Below are 13,998 nucleotides of genomic sequence, written 5' to 3'. Positions count from 1 at the left end.
AAAACAATAAGCAATAAACAATAACTGCTAATACGCTGCAAATTAGTGATGACTCCAAGAGATGACAGCTGACAGGCTTTTTAAAGTAGCAGGCATAAGGAACAGCAGAAGGGATATTTGAGGAATGCAAGAATCTTATTTTAATGTTAAGCTGTAAGATCAAAAAAGGAAAGACATATGGTAACAGGTCTGAAAGCAACTGAAGACTAAGCTCACTGTTTAAACATTTACATTTGTTGAAGTATGATGGAAAACTTTTTTGTTCCAAGAATATTTCATACAATTTTAAGCAAATGTATTATCTTAATTGAAAACTCTAAAATTCTTCCTAGCCCATGGGAACTACACTATTTCAGGAGTCAGCAGTGGAATATGGAGCCTTTTATTTTTCCCCAGGTCAATAATGGCTGCAAGTCATATTCATTTGATGGCTGTCCATTGTCCTAAGTGAAATGAGGAGTTGTTCGAGTGCTTGTTTATGTCAATTCCATTCAGGTGTGTGTGCGTGCATGTGCACGGTAGCCGAAAGATTTTTCCCCAAGCAGCATCCGTGGGGTCGGCCTGGGTACCTCCTGGTGTTGCGCCTTCGTGGCCCAATAAAGAGCCCTGCCGACCTGCCACCCCCTCAGTTCCTTCTTACCGCCAGTGACGGTAGCTGGATCTTCCCCTTGCTCATGCTTCGGCAAGCAGCTTAGCAATATTTTCGGTTTTCACTGTAGAAAGTTAGTTCTAGTTGTTAAGTATAGCGTAGTTAGTTCACTTATAAATTTCAGTTACAGTGGGTTCCCTCCCCCATTTTTCTCCCCCCCTTATTTGTCACCAGGGCAGGCCGCGATTCCCAGGCTTCAAGACTTGCCAGGACTGTGTGAAGTACATGCCTAAAAGTGACCCCTACTCCTCCTGTTTACAGTGTCTGGGTAAGGGTCACCAAAAAGACCGCTGCAAGATCTGTCAGGAATTCCAACCAAGAACACTTAAAGAGAGGGAACAGCAGCTTCAAATCCTCCTCATGGAGACAGCTCTCCGACCTCAGTCAGACCCAGGCGCCGGGGTTCCTGCTCCCAGTATGTCTTTTTTGGTGCAGAGTGCTCCGGTGCCATCTTCGAGAGATCCGGCTTCAAAAAAAGACTGCCAAGGAGGCTCGGCACCATCATGGAGCCTCTCGGGGGGCACTCCAGCCTTCGGCACCAGTCCCAATTGCCAGTGCAGAAGAAGAGGAGGTGGAAAGAGGCCAATCCCCCTCAGCAAGATCCAGGGACCAGCCATCAGTGGCACCTCAGTCGGACTGAGGCTCAGAGTGGGGCTCTGTCGACTCCTGCCCAAGTGAGGTAGTCGAGTCCGGGCCCATCGCAATCACTGATCCCCTCAGAGCACCTGCCGCTCCCATCCACCCCAGAGGCTTTTGAGGTGGTGCAGGACCTCCTGAGAGTCAGGGCCCTTCCCCCAAGAATAGGGACGCTAGAAAACGTGACCTATTTGGGCGAAAAGTGTACTTAACGGGGGGACTACAACTCCAAATATCTAACCAGCAGGCCATCGTCAGCAGGTACTACTATAATACCTGCTCAGCAATGGCTAAATTCACGGAGTTGCTCCCCTTGGACTCCTGTGCCGAATTTTCAGCTTTGGTCGAGAAGGCTGATCTCCAGGGGGGCTCTGCAGGCAGCACTTGATGGGGCAGACAGGGTTATAGCCAGAAGAGTAGCCATGAGAAGGGGCTCATGGCTCCAGGTTTCTGGTCTCCCCTCTGAGGTCCAGCAGACCATACAAGACCTGCCTTTTGGTCTTCAGCGCCCAAATTGGCCTTTTGAAGGCATGGTTGAGGATGGTGCGCCACATCAGAGACTGGATCCACCCCACCTTACCTTCTCCTCCTGACTATCCCCTTTCTACTGTGCATGGTCCCATATCACCTTGGACCTCCGGGTGCTCCATACGGTAGAGAGGGGATACTCCATCCAATTCTGTGTACTCCCGCCCTTCCACCCCCCCTTTCATATCCCTCTTCAGGGAACCTTTTCACGAGCAACTTCTTCTCCAGGAGATGCAGTCACTCCTATCTCTAGGGGCAGTGAAGGAGGTTTCTCAGGAGTACGGGGACGAGGGCTTTTATTCCCGATATTTTGTAGTATCGAAAGCTAAAGGTGGCCTCAGGCCCATCCTGGACCTGCGAGAACTCAACAAGTTTGTGAAGAAACTCAAGTTCTGCATGGTCTTGTTGGCCTCCATCATACCCTCACTGAATCCAGCAGACTGGTATGCCGCCCTCGACTTGAAGGACGCTTACTTTCATATTAAAGTCACCCAGCCCCACAGGAAGTACCTCAGGTTTGTAATGAACAATACCCACTACCAATTTACTGTCCTTCCATTTGGCCGATCAGCAGCACCTCAAGTCTTCATGAAGTGCATGGCAGTCGTTGCTGCATTCCTGCAAAGGCACCAGGTACAGGTGTTTCCATACCTTGACAACTGACTGATCAAGGGCTGCTCCAGGACCCAAGTGGAAACTCAAGTCAAATGCATCAGGGCCACCTTCAACAACCTGGGTCTCCTTCTAACCGAAGCAAAATCGACTTTGTCCCCCATTCAGAGGATAGAGTTTATAGGGGCAGTGCTGGACTCGACCCAAGCCAGAGCATACCTGGAGGAAGTGAGGTTTGAGACCCTGGCCGGTATCATTTGAGGTTTCAGACAGTTTCCCACCACCACAGCAAGAAACTGTCTGAAGTTTCTGAGACACATGGCTGCCTGTACCTACGTGGTGCAGCATGCCAGACTCAGGCTCCGACCAGTTCAGTCATGATTAGCATCAGTGTATCGACCAGCCCAGGACAGCTTGGACAGGATCATGACCCTGCCTCACCCGTCCTAGACTCTCTCCTGTGGTGGCTCAACCCTCAGGAGGTATGCTCAGGGGGTCCCCTTCCCCAGTCCGAGCCGTCTCTTTTGCTAGTGACGGACGCATCAGACTTGGGCTGGGGAGCACATCTAGGAGACCGCAGGACTCAGAGTCTCTGGTCTCAGGCGGATCTGGATTTCCACATCAATGTCAGAGCTGAGAGCGGTGCACCTGGCATGCCAGACTTTCCGGGCATACTTAATGGGACAGTGTGTATCAGTTATGACAGCCATGTCATATGACCATGGCAATATTCTATATCAACAAAAAGGGGGGTGCATGCTCCTCTCCCCTGTGCCAGGAAGCCCTCATGCTGTGGGACTTCTGTGTAGAACATTCAATACACCTACAAGCAGTGTACCTCCCTGGGGTACAGAACGAGCTGGCAGATCACCTCAGCAGGTCCTTCCACGGCCATGAGTGGTCCCTTCACCCGGATGTCATGAATTCAATCTTCCAGAGGTGGGGATTTCCCCAGATAGACTATTCGCCATGCTACGCAACAGGAAATGCCAGCAGTTCTGCTCCTTCCAAAAGCCCGGGCACCAGCATGGACGCTTTCCTCCTCCCATGGGGAGGTTGTTTCCTATACGCCTTTCCGTCCATACCACTCGTTCACAAGGTACTCCTCAAGATCGGGAGGGAATGAGCTCAGGTCATCTTGATAGCTCCAGCCTGGCCCCACCAGCACTGGTACACATCACTCCTAGACATGTCCATGGAAGCTCCAGTCTCCCTGCCACTCTTCCCAGACCTTCTGACACAAGTTCATGGTCACTTCCAACATCCTAACCTTGAGTCGCTGCACCTCATGGTGTGGAAGCTCCATGGTTGAACCCGGTGGAGCTTTCCTATTCAGATCAAGTTAGACAAGTCCTCCTTGGCATCAGGAAACCCTCTACGAGAGCTACCTACCTTGCCAAGTGGAAGAGATTTTCAATCTGGTCGGCACAGCACCATTCGTTCCCGACGCTAGCCTCAGTGCCGCTTATTCTGGACTACCTCCTCCATTGAAGCAGCAAGGGCTTTCAGTGTCATCAATAAGGGTTGACTTGACTGCCATCTCAGCCTTCCACCCGGGCGCGGAGGGCCGCTCTGTCTTTCCTAACCCAATAGTCAGCCGGTTTCTAAAAGATCTCGACAGGCTATACCCTCATGTCTGGCAGCCTGTCGCAGCTTGGGACCTCAACTCAGTCTTTTCTAGATTCATGGGACCGCCCTTTGAACTGTTGGCATTGTGCTCCATACTCTACCTCTTTTACAAGGTCATGTTCCTGGCAGTGATAACCTTGGCCAGGAGGTTGTCTGAACTTAAGGCCCTAACATCAGAGCCCCCTTACACCGTGTTCTATAAGGACAAGGTTCAGCTCAGACCTCATCCTGCTTTCCTACCAAAGGTTGTATCACAGTTTCACATCAACCAGGACCTTTCTCCCAGTATTTTTCCCTAAGCTGCATTCCAGCAGCAAGGAGCAGAGACTTCACTCACTGGATGTCCATAGGGTGCTAACATTCTACACTGAGAGAATGAAGCCATTCAGAAAATCAGTCCAGTTATTCGTGGCAGTGGCAAACAGAATGAAAGGTCTGTTTGTGTCATCACCACGCATTTTGTCATAGATCATGTCCTGCATTTGTGAGTGCTACAACCTGGCGGGGGTTCCTGCACATCCAATCACTGCGCACTCTACCAGGGCGCAGGCTTCATCAACAGTGTTCCTGGCTCAGGTTCCCACTTAGGAAATCTGTAGAGCAGCAATGTGATCCTCCATTCATACTTTCACCACGCACTATGCGGTTACCCAGCAGGCCAGAGACGATGCGGCCTTTGGACAAGCAGTGCTCCAATCAGTGGACAACTCCGACCCCGCCTCCCGAACTTGGGCTTGTGAGTCGCCTCATTGGAATTGACATGAACAAGCATTTGAAGAAGAAAAAACAGTTACTCACCTTCTAGTAACTGTTGTTCTTCAAGATGTGTTTTTCATGTCCATTCCAATATCCACCCTCCTTCCCCTCTATCCATCCTCCTTCCCCTCTGTCGGAGTAGCCGGCAAGAAGGAACTGAGAGGGTGGTGGGTCGGCAGTGCCCTTTATTGGGTGCCATGAAGGTACGACTCCAGGGGGCGCCCAGGCCGACCCCCCGGATGCTGCTAGGGGAAAAATCTTCCAGCTACTGTGCATGTGCGCACACACACACCTGGTTGGAATGGACATGAACAACACATCTCAAAAAACATAATTTACGAGAAGGTGAGTAACTTTTTTCATGGTCTCAGGTGGCCACATAATTTTTTAAAAAATAATCACTGTTGGCACACATCTTAGTAGTTGAAGAGCAGTTGGTTGACTTAGTCCTATAAATAAAACTTACGTTTTGCCTGTAGGCATGTTCATTCCGTGTCTCAGAGCTTTGGCATGTTGATGGAGCTGCTACCGCTGTTGTTAATCATGTTGTGCTAGGTACTTGTTCTGTGATTAAACAGAGGACTCTGGGGGTGGGGAGATAAGGACAGAACCAGAGGGCTTTTGGTAGAAATTACTGATATGCCAGCCTCAGAGAAATCATATCCCTGAAAACATGTGGACATGTGCATGTATAAGTTAACTTTTTTGACACTGGGATTTAACCAAATACATTTAGTTTGATTTCATACATAAGGCTATGATTTAGTCACGAGTAGGATGTAAAGATTATATAAAAAGTTAACCGTTAAAACAATTAAAATTATACCATTTAACCAGTTAACTGATGTCTCTCTGGCCGCGGCTGGGATCGGCCAACCGGTGCAGGGCGGCCAGGGCTGGGTTCCCTCCAGCTGGCGCGGGGTGACCAGTGCTGGGGCTGTTTTGGCCAGCCCAGGGCTAGGGTTGCCCTGGCCGGCTGGCAGGCATGGAGGGCCGCTATAGCCCACCGTTGCGATGCTGGGGCTGCTCCAGCGAGGCTGGAGCTGCAGTCGCTCCAGCAGCTGGGGCTGGAATCGAAAGCCTAATTCCTACCAGTTAACTGTTTAACCATTTTATTTAATTTTACATCCTTAGTCGCGAGGGTCATAGAAGTCACGGAATCTGTGACTTCCAGAGACCTCCTTGACTTCAGCCCACGGTGGTGTAGGGAAGCGGGGGCTCTAAGTGGTGCGGGCACCCTGTTTATACGGTATTCATGGTCCATTCAGTCTTAATGGCTTGCAGTAATTGGTCTTGAGACTGTGGAGGATGGTGCTTTAACTGTCTGCTGCCCTTTGATATTCCATTACTCCATCTCAGACGCCCAGTACATAAATTATATGTTGGGGTCCAGATCAACATTCATCACAGTTACATTCAGTTCATGTTTTGAAGGTTTTGTTCACAACAACGATGGCTAGAGATTTACTTTATAACTACTATTAAAAAAAAAAAAAACTGAGATTTTGGAGACCAAGGTGGAAACCTCCATCCCTCCCAATAAGTAAAAGGTCACCTACCCAGTGCAACATGACCCAACTCAAGATTTGGTTTGTAGACTGTTTATTTTTTTTCATAAACTCAAATATTATAAGGCAACCTACTCACTTCAGTGCTCAAGGCCACCCCAATGATGTTCTTATTTCTAGTTGAAGAGTGATGGATTGAGAGTCTTTTCTAAGCCCACATATATGATGCTGTTAACTCAACTGTAAGATTCTCTAAAGAATAATACAGGACACTTGCAGCCTTTGAGTAACAGACTTGACATGGAAATAAATCCCAGATCCCTTACATGTTTGTAGAGAGCTCTTATGCACTAATTACACAGCCAGCAAATCACCCTATAAAATGGGCTTTAAAAGAAACATATTCTGAGTAAATGAAATGTTTGTGGTCTATTTATCTGTTTTTCAATTTAGTCTAGATGCCGTTTCCAACCATTCTACAGGATCTTAGCATTCACAAAGCAGTTGTTTTGTGCATCAGAATAATTTTTCTTATTCCATACCGTTAATGAATACACTTTCCTACAACCATATGAAAGTTGGAGAGAATTATTGCCTTACTTTTCTTCTTTTCTAGTCTTTTCCAGTTTGACACTATCATGTATTCATCAGAAAAATGCTTAGCAAAGCATATTAAAGATTAGCTAGATTAGAAGTACAAATTGTTGCATTATTCATAGAGAATATCTGGAATCCTGTAATGGTCTCATTTTTCAATTGTGTAGAATGTAATACAATAAAAGTCAGTTACTTTTGGATACAAAATTAGTTTTTTCGTTACACAGTGCATACAGGTACCTTTACTTGAAATAGCTTTTAAATGCTAGTTTCTTTGAATGTGTATTGTTCTTTATCACTTGCCAAGAATGGTTGGCTTAACCCTGTGGCAACACAATGTGGCACTTCTTATGTTCTTCATGCCCTGAATATGGTAAGTACCGTACAGAATGAAAATCAAGAAGTTATGAAACTGCAGGGCTCTGGGTACCATAGTGACGTGTGATAAATACATAGTAGACAGATAGGATGGAAGAAGAATGTGAGCACATTCGATTGTCGCATTTGAAGAAAGACAAACAGCAGCTTAGTGACTTGAGCACTGTTAGTCAAATTCAGTCCTGTTTTATGCTGGCTTTATGGTGGAAAGCTTGCTATGGAGAGGCTGTGGTAGCTGGAGCTTCCCCACTGGTAGCTCAAATGGTGGATGGATCTGGCAGGCCGAGGAGGAGGAGGCATGATTAGGGCTGCCATATTGCTATGTATTGAATCCTTCTCTGCTGTAGCCTCTCTACCCAGTACAGCCAGTAGGTGTGTAAGTCCTGCAGCAAACTGATTGCCCCCTTCTTTTTTCTCCTGCCTACTGCCTATGGAGCTGTCATGCTTCATGAATATTCAGATATTTCTGTGTTGTTCCAGTCATGTTATTTGGAGGCAGCTGAGTTCTATCCTTATAGATAGAAAGCTTTTGTCAGTATCTAACTGAAATCTCTCTTGCTGAGGACCAGGCTGATTATTTCTTGTCCTTCCCTCTGTTGACATGGAGAACAACTGATCACTGTCCTCTTTACAATAACTTTTTATGTATTTGTGCCCAGAATGACATTTGCTTTTTTCGCAACAGCATCCAGTATTGCTAACCCTTACGATTTTTTTTGTAAGTGATGGGAATTCAGAGGGTACTAGAGCTCAGCACAACTCTACTCCTGCCTTCCCTTCACCCTTCCTGTGAGAAAGATGGACAGGACAGTGCCTCTGTTTGTCCCCCCATCCCCTTGCAGCTCCTGTCCTGGGAAGCGGCATGGTGAGGTTGAGTCCCTGGAGCAGCCCCCGCTAGCCTGGGAGGTGGGAGATGGGACCCTATTGCAGCCTCACAGGTCTGGTTGAGAGGGATACAGAACTGTAGGAAAGGCAGAGGTGAGGCTGGGGCGGGGAAGGGGTTGAACTGGCGGATTGGGGGACTGGTGTGGGCATAGTGGGGCACGATTAAATGCTGGGCAGGGACAGGCAGATGTGGGAGTGAGAGCTCCTGCAGCAGAGGCCAAAATCACCTTACCCAGTAAATGTGAAAGAATGGTCAATGCTAATTCTCTCTCCCACACACACACACTGGGCATGGGCAGGAGAAGTTCTAATATCAAAAGACAGACCAAAAACACAACATAATATTTTTTTTAAAAAGCACTCATGATTTTTGGGCCACTCTCATGACTCTTGGGGTCTGACCTGATAATTTTTAATCTCTTGAGGGGTCTGGCTCATGATTTTTAATCTCTTGAGATTGGCAATACTGAGCATCACACTGTTGACTCGTACTCAATTTGTGATGCACCATACCCCCACCCCCCGATCTTTTTCTGTAGTATTGCTACTTAGCCAGTTATTTGCCATTTTGTATTTGTGCATTTGATTTTTGCTTCATAAGTATAGGACGTGTCTTCCTTGAATTTATTTAATTGATTTCAGAGCAGTTCTCCAATTTATGAATCACTCTGCCATGGTGATTTGCAAAGGTGGGAAGGAGTGTCCCTGTGAGATTTACATCCAGGATTCACAGGGTTGAACCCTGAATATCTTGTCCAGAATTATAAACAGTGCAACATAATTAGCTCCTGGACTTTCCACAATTCAGGAAAATCCTGTGGAATTTTGTCTTCACAAAAATGAGAATAATCATTGAACTACCTACAGATTCCAGACTGAGTGAGATTTCTCTGGTCAAAATGCCACTGACTATCCCAAATTTTACATTTTTGGTTTTTGTATTTTTGGTGCCAACTTTGCAACTGAACCTCTTAGCCCCACCTTTGCATCATATTTTCAAAATGAAAGATTCTCTCCATCCAGAAAAGGAGTACTTCATCCGATGAAGTGAGCTGTAGCTCACGAAAGCTCATGCTCAAATAAATTGGTTAGTCTCTAAGGTGCCACAAGTACTCCTTTTCTTTTTGCGAATACAGACTAACACGGCTGTTACTCTGAAATCTCTCCATCCAGACAGTTCTCTCGTTTTTCTAACCTAATGTCTGAGCTTTGGCATATTCATTTTATTGGCTGGAGGTGTCAAACTAAATCCAGCTTGCTGTCTGCCTTTAAAGAAACTGTTTGTATATTTTATTTCCTTTTTGATTTAATCTATATGAAATATAAATTAACAGATTACCATCCATGATGCTATGTCTCTGCTTTTCAATACATTTCAATACATTTTTGTGCACTAATAATTTAATAGGAAAAAAATTGCACAAAACAGAGGACAAAGCAGCACAAGATGAGACAAGAGGAAATACATGGATAACATCACCAAAGAAGCTGATGCTGAAAGAGATGTTAGTAAAATATGTTATCAAAGCTCAGTGGGGTTCTAAGTGGCAAGTTTAAGCCAAGAGCCTGTTAAGAACAAACAAGGAAATACCTGAACAACAGAAATAGAACGAAGAGCGTGATAGGCAGAATACTGTCAAGAGATAATCAGTGTTGCCAACACTCATGATTTTGTCATTAGACTCATGATAATTGTTTTCCTGAAAGCCCCAGCTTCTGGAGTCAAGTGGATATGTGATTATTTCAGCCTTCATTCTTAAAGAAAAAGTAAGTTTCTAGCTCTCGTGACTGTGGAGAAAGTTTCAAAATGTGACCCCAGTGCACCTTAAAGGCTCAAAAAGCAGAAGGCAAATAAAAGAACACCAAATCTGTTATTTTTACATAATCTATTATTTTTACATGACGCCAAATCTCATTATTTTTGGTGAGCCTGACTCATGATTTTTGAACGTTTGGGGTTGGCAATACTGCTAAATGGACCAACCCCACAAGAAGCCTTTGACAGAGAAGTTGAACACCCTGAGAAAGTGTTGTAACATTTCACATTACAAACAAAGAAGTGAGACTCAATAAAAAAAAGTTAAAACTTGGAAAACTACAGATGAAAACCAAGTCACCAAGGAAGCTTGTGAAGCTGGGATGAGTTAAGAATGAAGCTAAAGAGTCTGCCTTGACTGGGGAGTGGGAGGAACACTACAATAATGCTGACTGAAAGAACCCCTCTGTCGAACTGTACTTAGAGGGGGATTATTTATGGCACTTAACATAGAGGATATGCACAAGAGAGGCCCAGCTTAGGCAGTACAGATAGTGGAGCATTGTTTGTTCCCCATGTAGGAAGGATTCAGATTTAATATATTAAATCCTCTTAGATTTGAGTGCCCTGCTTGTGTCACTAGTCTTTTTTTCCTAGTGCTCTTCAGTACTCAAATTTTTTTGTAGCAGGTTGTGCTCTTATTTTGTTCATTAACTTTCCTGATCAACTTCTTGGAATATGACACATTTACTCTCTGATTTGTACACACTGCAATATTTTTTGGACCCCATGAATTTGTGATCAAGAACTTTTGAAACCTCAGATTTTCTGTTGTAACCATTGAAAAAAAAATCAAATACAATCCACCCACTAGGACTTGATTTTTGTTTTGGTGCGGTTTCTCAGGCTTGTTTCTCATAGCATTATTGTAATTCTGAACATTTTTCCAGTATGACTTCACTTTGCAGTAGTTTCAGGCTATTAAATCTCTTTTGTTCCATTGTTTTTGGCTCTTTTCTAATCAGTAGATACTTTTTTCTTTTTTGTACTGTAGTTTAGTGCATCTTAGCCATTCGTCTGCTAAAGTTTGTTATCTGTGACATCTATTGTAGTTTTTCTGCTAAACTAAATTGGGCAGGAGCTTGGAGCAAAAGAAGTTTTGGAATAATTTTCAATTAACAAATACTGCTTGCTTGCTTATTTCACTTATGCTGGTTTAGTTGGCCATCCCAGTAAGAAGTTACAAGGGAGTTTCATTGTTTCTTCATGACTTGAAGTGACTGTTGCACCCTCCTTTTAATTTATTATTGCTTTTAAAAGGGTGCCGAATATTTCATTTTTTGTTTCTTTACAATTTAGTCCAAGATACTTTTTCAAATTTCATGGACATTTTACCGTCTTTTGTGTGTGCTATAGTCTAAGATCAGGTTTTCTTTGCCATTTGCTTCCATTGTCATTACTTCTTGCCTAGGTGTTGCTGCTACTCTTTCTTTTCAAGTCTGATCACAGAATCCTCCATTGTTCTCTGCATATGACTTCCTTTAATTCAGCCCACACCTTTTCAACACCATATCCTGAGTCAAGTGTTTGAAAGATGTTATTTAATGTTAATTATAAGTTCTTTGTCAGCTCAATGTGTTGCATATGACTTCTTGTAAGCTGTGTGCTCTGAACATATTTTTTCTATACTGTTTAAGCCATACAAAATCTAGATATCCACCAGTATTGTCCTATCTTGATTCTAGAGAGATTTTTCCTGTCTGATGCTATAGAGAGATAGCAAACGATGTTGTTGTTTTTAATGCACATATTAAAACTATGAAAGCAGACAGATAAAATATAGTCCAAGCAAAAGTTCTTAGTATTTGAATCTTCCATCAATATGTTAACGCACATTCACTTTTATTAGTGTGTGTGTTTGATTCATAACTGATAATGTTACCGAAATTTGACAGTGAGACAGAGAGATGATCATGCATTAATTACATAATTGTTCTCCAAATACTGTTGTGAATACTTTGAACTTCTATCTGAGGATCTCAAAGCACTTTACTGAACTTATCCTTCTAATGCCCCTAAAAGTTATTAAAGAAGTACCCATTTTATATATCACGGAATTGAGTCAGTCACTGCAAGTATAACTGACAGGGGGCCATGTTCTAACATAACATCTGAAAAATGCAGCTGAAAGGACATCTTTGCATTTTGTGCAAAGGAACAGTTAAAGATAGTCATCTTCATTCTTTTCTATTGTAATTAATTATGATAGTAACATCATTTTCATCTATCCTTGCTTTGCTATATGATCCGTAGTGCAAAATGCTATTTTTTGAACTCTGTTAGGAAACGTCTTAAATTCAAATCAAACCTGAGTTTGACCTTCTCTTGATGACAACATAATATAGAGTGAAGGTAGATTTTCTTTGTCACTCATACTGTTGCTCAGTTCCCTTTATCCTTTCTAGTCCAATAGTGTGATTTCCAATATGGCCATTTCCAATTTTCCGTTGTAGTTAACAAAGAAAACTTTCAAGTGCTGATCATTGTTAAATGTAATTATTATGTATGGCACTGTGCAATTTTCCTCTTTGCCAGAGTGATTCACAGTTAAGCTTTTAAAATTCTTTCACTTATTGTCTACCAGGGTACTTACTACTACCCCGCACACACACAAAAGTAGTAGTCACAGTCCCAACTAAGAAATGCTGCTGTCTCCTCAAACACAATGTGCTTTTTTCACTCTCCTTTGGGTTTCACTTTAACATCGTTATATCTAGTTCTGTTCTGACTATTGTAATGTCCTACTTAAACCTCTGTAAGTAAATGTGCCTGTTTGGGTGTTCATACCCCACACAATAAAAGGCTTTGGTTTTCATCAGGATAGCGTATTGAAACACAAAGTAATATGAAAATATTCAATTCTGACTACATTGAGCCTCATTGTAATTGCCCTATGAAAAATATCAAGTTTACAGTGTTACTGTAGCCATGTTGGTCCCAGGATATTAGACAGACAAGGTGGGTCAGGAAATGTCTTTTATTGAACCCAGAAGACCTCTGTGTAGCTTGAGAACTTCTCTCTTTCACCAACTGAAGTTGGTCCGATAAAAGATATTACCTCCCTCACCTTGTGTGTATCAAATTTACAGTATATCACTGACGTTTTTGGTTCCCAAGATTGGTTTGACAATGGTGGTGTATCATAGAAATTGTATTCTGTGGTCAGATATTTCAGCCTTGTGTTTGCAGTCATAAAAAAGAACACTAACCTTCCATCAAGAATAAAAAACAATTTATGAAGTCAAATGTACGGTGGTATATAAGATAAATATTTTGTACAACACAGTTCCCCATGGTTGATATACATGGATTCTATGTTAAATGTAGTCAATGTCATCTTGGATCTAGGTGCTGATTTTGACACTGAATAGAGCCCATATTGAGAATTACAAGAAAAAAATAAATATGGACTCCCCCTTGAACATAGGGTTTAATTGAAGAATCCCCCCAGTTCAGACCAAGAAATCTACATGTATGCAAAATTTTATGAAAATCAGATTTAATTTACTGTGTGTTTATGCTTCCACAACAAAAAATGAGTTGTATGTTACCATACGTTACTTTACAAATAGGGCTCCTATAAGAATGATTTCTTTTTATGTGATAGGTTTCAGAGTAGCAGCTGTGTTAGTACTTGAGGCACCTTAGAGACTAACAAATTTATTTGAGCATAAGCATTTGTGGGCTAAAGCCCACTTCATCAGATGCATGCAGTGGAAAATACAATAGGAAGATATATATATATACAGCAGTTGACAAGACCGTGTGAGGAGCAGTGGGCGGGGGTGGGGGGAATAAAAATGGGGAAATAGTTTTACTTTGTGTAATGACCCATCCACTCCCAGTCTTTATTCAAGCCTAAATTAATGGTGTCCAGTTTACAAATTAATTCCAATTTAGCAGTCTCTCGTTGGAGTCTGTTTTTGAAGTTTTTTGTTGAAGAATTGCCACTTTTAGGTCTGTAATCGAGTGACCAGAGAGATTGAAGTGATCTCCGACTGGTT

The 13,998-nt window shown here is 43.2% G+C and overlaps 1 protein-coding gene across 5 annotated transcripts in view; it reads left to right on the top strand.

Moving 5' to 3' along the window:
* The window catches only part of TTC7B (tetratricopeptide repeat domain 7B), a 302,589-nt gene that overhangs the window by 190,212 nt on the left and 98,379 nt on the right, over positions 1–13,998 (top strand). The window lies entirely within an intron of this gene.

The sequence above is a fragment of the Lepidochelys kempii genome, chromosome 6, assembly GCF_965140265.1.
Source record: "Lepidochelys kempii isolate rLepKem1 chromosome 6, rLepKem1.hap2, whole genome shotgun sequence".
In the NCBI taxonomy this organism is placed as follows: Eukaryota; Metazoa; Chordata; order Testudines; family Cheloniidae; genus Lepidochelys; species Lepidochelys kempii.
The sequence above is the reverse complement of the archived record's forward strand: the minus strand, read 5'-3'. Positions and strand labels throughout refer to the sequence as shown.